Genomic DNA, 4,584 nt, shown 5'->3' on the forward strand with positions numbered 1-4,584 from the left:
GGGTAATTTCCCCGAGACCCCAACGATGGCTCAATCAACATAACTGACAAGCAACCTGGCACCTTCGTCCTGGCTTGTTGACCTCCGCCGCCTGCCTACTTCTTTCTTATTCCTATCCAGTTAGCATTTATTAATCACCTACTCCGTACCAGGCATTTTGCTAAGTATTTCCCCATGTGTTAGTTTTTAATGCCAGTCACTTTCCTGTGGAGGAAATTGTGACCATCCAACTGTCTAGAAGAAAAGAAAGACAAGTCCTTGTCGAGGTCACGCAGTCGTGTGGGGTAAAGCCAAGGTTCACACGCACAGTAGCTGGACCCCAAACCCCGCGTTTTATGCTGCAGCTACTCCTAATGCTGCACGCTCTGCCCGTCTGGGCTTCCCGTCACGAGCCTCCCCTCTAATCACTTAATGGTCCTCACAGTTGGGCTGCTGATTCTGTCAGGACATTCGTCCGCCTTACCACAGCCCAGCCGCCCCCAACATCAACGTGTCCTCCGACCGCAGAAGAATGGCAGGGCACAGGGAAGTCAAGGCGGTGCCCAGTTAAACGCATCACTTGGGGAAACGTTGTTTTTGTTTGTTTTTGGTTTTTTAAATTTGTTATTATTATTTATGCCTACCGCACCTGGTCTTCCTAGGTGGTCTCCCATCCAAGTGCTAACCAGGCCCGACCCTGCTTAGCTTCCAGGATCAGACATCGGGTGTGTTCAGGGTGGCGTGGCTGTAGACCATGGACCGTGGCTCCCCTGGGGCACAAGGACCCAGGACCTTCTGCATGTAAAGCAGACGTGCTGACTGCTACGCTATGGAACCACGTCCGAGAAACGTTTTTTTGAAAAGTCCCCAAGGCACACCATTTTCAGTTTATTAGAGTCGGGACTTATCGTCATAGTTGAGTGGAGAATTACTTCTTACTGACTACGGCCATTTCAATTCGCAGTCAAGGACACATCTGCTTCTTCTAAAACACAATGGTGATTCTTATAACTCCCATATGCACCGGGGCCGATATCCTTGACCGTAACACTCTCCTGAGTAGTGGCTCTATAAGCCCCTGGACCCCTGGACTCTGCTTCTCCTCAAAGTCTCTCTGAGCCACAGCAGACTGAGGAGTGGACGCCCTACACTTCCCACTGGAATCTCATTGCCATCGTGGCCGGCCCTTTGTCTCATTTGTCAAGGTCAAGGCATCTGAACTAGGAGGAGAGGAGCAGAGCTCGGGGAGGCTGAGAGCCGCTTCCATGAGAATCAGAAACAAGTGTAGAGAAGGAGGATTTGGAAGAAATGAGTGTGGGCATGAGGCCAGGAGCAGAGGCAGAGGAGGAAGATGACGCCACGGTTAATTTTATGTGTTAACGACTGGACCATGGGGTGCCCAGCCATTGGGTCAAACAACTCCCCCGCTTGTCTATGAGGGGCTTTCTGGTTGAACCCTTACACTGTGTAAAGCAGGTGCCCCTCCCCGGGGTGGGTGGGCCTCTTCTGAGTAATCGAAGACCTGAATAGAAAAGGCTGAGTAACAGGGAACTCTGCCTGCCTAACTGCTGAGTTGGGACACTGATCATCTGTATTCAGACTGGAACTTCCACCGCCAGCTCACCCGGTTCTCTACAGTAATGTCACGTGCTTGAGACTTGAGACAAACTCCACCGGTGGCTCTCCTGGGTCTCCAGGTTGCCGGCTGCCAACCTTGGGACTCTCCAGCTTCCATAATCACATGAGCCTGTTCTTCCCTTAGAATAAATCTCTCTTTCTGTCTCTGCCTCTCCTCTCCTCTCTTTCTCTCTCCCTCTCTCCCTCTCTCTTTATGTGTATATAAAAAATATATGTAATCACGAATAACATGTCAACCCATAAACCATTAAAGGCTATCACGTAGAAAGAAAAGACAAATGAACTGGTATGATGCACAAACACACACGTGCACGCTCACAGATGCACGCTCACACACAAGCGCCCGTGAAACCTGGTGAGATCTGAACAAGGTCTGCACAGCGTTTCGATGTCACTGTCCTGGATTTGGGGTCACGCTATAGTAATGTCAGGTTCTTCCACTAGGGAAAGCCGGTTAAGGGTACAGGAGGACTCTCTGTAGTGTTTTTATCATTATTTCAAGTTATGTCATAATTATTTTAAAATAAAAAGCCAAAATAGGATGCGTACTATGAATACTGCAATCTAAAACATTTCTTCATATAAAAGGCTGGAAAAAAGATTCGAAAATGAACATGGTTTTGTTATAAGGCAGATGATGCGGTCTTCTCCCCTTAAAACGATGTTTGGATGTTTTATATAATTTTCCATAATATTAAATAATATTCCATGCTATGTAACTACTATTTTTTAAAAACATGGTTTAAAAACATTTTCCTTAAGGAAGAGTCTGATTTGAACAGTTTCTTACTAAATATTAGATAGAATATGAAGGTTTTTGTACAAATCCTTTCAAAGCTGACCCATTTCATCAACCTAACCCCGTAAGCATATCTCCCCTGCCACGACATTTCAAAGAATGACAGAAAATTGTCTGGAAATACTTGATGAATCATCATTTCAAGTTTCAAGCACTATCAAAAAAAAACCAAGGTCTTGCTCATGGAAACGAATCCACAGGCTTATCCTGCACAAGACTCAGCTGCCATAACTGCCCTAGGCCGCCCTCCGCCCTGTGGGTTACGGTGCTGGCTGTCAAGGTCAATGCCAGTGGCCATCATCTTGTCAGCTATTAATGGCGCTATTTTATATTTCTGTATTTTATCAGGGTAAAACACATTATTTCTTCTACATATTTATTGACGATCTTACTGTTATTTTAATAAAAATCTATAATCAATGATATCTTTGGATTTTACACACACTAAGTAGCCCTTTCATTTGTGCATATTAAATCTGTATTACTACTGACTATTCTACCACGCGTTTTGTGTACATGTTACTAATCCAAATGAACGTCAGTAAAGTATCGATTGACTGTTCATGAAAAAATGAGTGTCTGTTTCTACCACAGCAAGACCCAGATAGTAACATAGCAGGTGCTTCTGCTAGAATAAGCATGAGGGAACAGAATTCCTCCCGAGATGAGGACACCCAGCACCGTGCCTCTCCTGCCTTGTGGACGCGCTCAGCGGCCTGAGGAACTGGCACGTGACAAATAGAAGCCTCGAGAAATGCTTCTGACTGAGCAGTTCCATCACAAGGAGCCCCCAAGTTTTATCTATTCCCCACTACTTCCAGAACTGAAGAGCATACGATCATTAACAATAATAATAATAATACGGCAATGATAAATACTTGCATAGTGGTGGCTACAGCCCACGCACTGTTTGAAATATTTTAATTCATTTTACCCTTATGTCAGCTTTGTGAGGTGATAATTTAGTGCTGTTTTACAGATAAGGGAAGTGAGGGTTAGGAAATATGTCCCAGGCTCACACAACTAATAAATAAATGTTTTGATTCCCGATCACGGTCTGGCTCTAGAATCTACACTTTTAATGATTATGCTCAGCTGCCCTATTAAAAAAAAATCCCCAGCTTCATATTCCAGTCCCACGTCCACCCGACAGTGAGCAACTTCTCAGCCTCATCCCCCAGGCTGTGCATCCCCGGCCAAAAGGGAAGCCATCACCTGGGCGTGGTTTTCCAGGTCACTGAACTTGCCCACCTGGCTTTTACTTTCTATAATGTCCCCTGCCTCTATTCAACAGCTGGACCACCTGCGCCCTGCGCTCCACGGTTCTCAGCCCTAACAAAAATTCCCTAAGCCGGATGCCACCCAGAAACAAAGCTGCCAACCCACCAAGGGCCACTCATTCCTTGGCAGTGAGCGGTGATGTTGATGGTTCCAGGTTAGAAGCCTCGATCTCTGTGCCCCGGATATCACACATCTTAGATTCTAGTGCAGCCCCAGCGCCAAGAGGGGCACTCGTGATGGAGACCGAATTTCATGAAGGCTCAGACGAGATTTCATAAAATGAGACTCTTGGCAGATCTACCATTGCGGATTGAGCCAAGCATAATCACGATACGCCACAGTCGACTTCCAGGAAGGCACACCCAGGGGTTTTGGAGCACAGACGAGAGAGCTGTCAAACGGACAGAGAGGGGAGAGCAAGCCTGGGGAGACTTCCGAGAAGAGGTGCTTCCTGGCCAACATTTTTAAGACAGAAAGGAATTAACCAAAAAAGATGGAGGTTGGGGTCAATTTGCATGTGTGTAGGAGGAAGTCAGCCTTTGACTAATGCACGAAAGCAGAAGCAAACATATATGTAACTGTGTGCAACCAGGATTTGTTAAAGGCACACGTGTGTGTGTATATTTGTAACATACATGCACATGCATGTCCTTGGTACTGTGACTGTACACGGTGCTTCCTCGGTCAAAGTCCGTGTCTTCTCGCCTTATCCCCACACCTCCCTCCATCCCCCACGATGCTTCATATGCACAGGTTTGGGAATGAATCACGTTTTGTGGGTGGGCTTTATAAAGGCACCTCAAGCATGCCCCTGAAACCTTCGATTAAGAAAGCAGACCAATACAGGTTCTTTGCACGAGCCATTTAGATTCTGATTCTCTTGAGAA

At 46.2% G+C, this 4,584-nt stretch overlaps 1 pseudogene; it reads right to left on the reverse strand.

Moving 5' to 3' along the window:
• Window positions 1–616: 616 nt before the first annotated feature.
• LOC111743017 lies at window positions 617–732 on the reverse strand (annotated as a pseudogene).
• Window positions 733–4,584: the final 3,852 nt, after the last annotated feature.

The sequence above is a fragment of the Pteropus vampyrus genome, unplaced genomic scaffold, assembly GCF_000151845.1.
Source record: "Pteropus vampyrus isolate Shadow unplaced genomic scaffold, Pvam_2.0 Scaffold105, whole genome shotgun sequence".
Classification (NCBI taxonomy): Eukaryota; Metazoa; Chordata; class Mammalia; order Chiroptera; family Pteropodidae; genus Pteropus; species Pteropus vampyrus.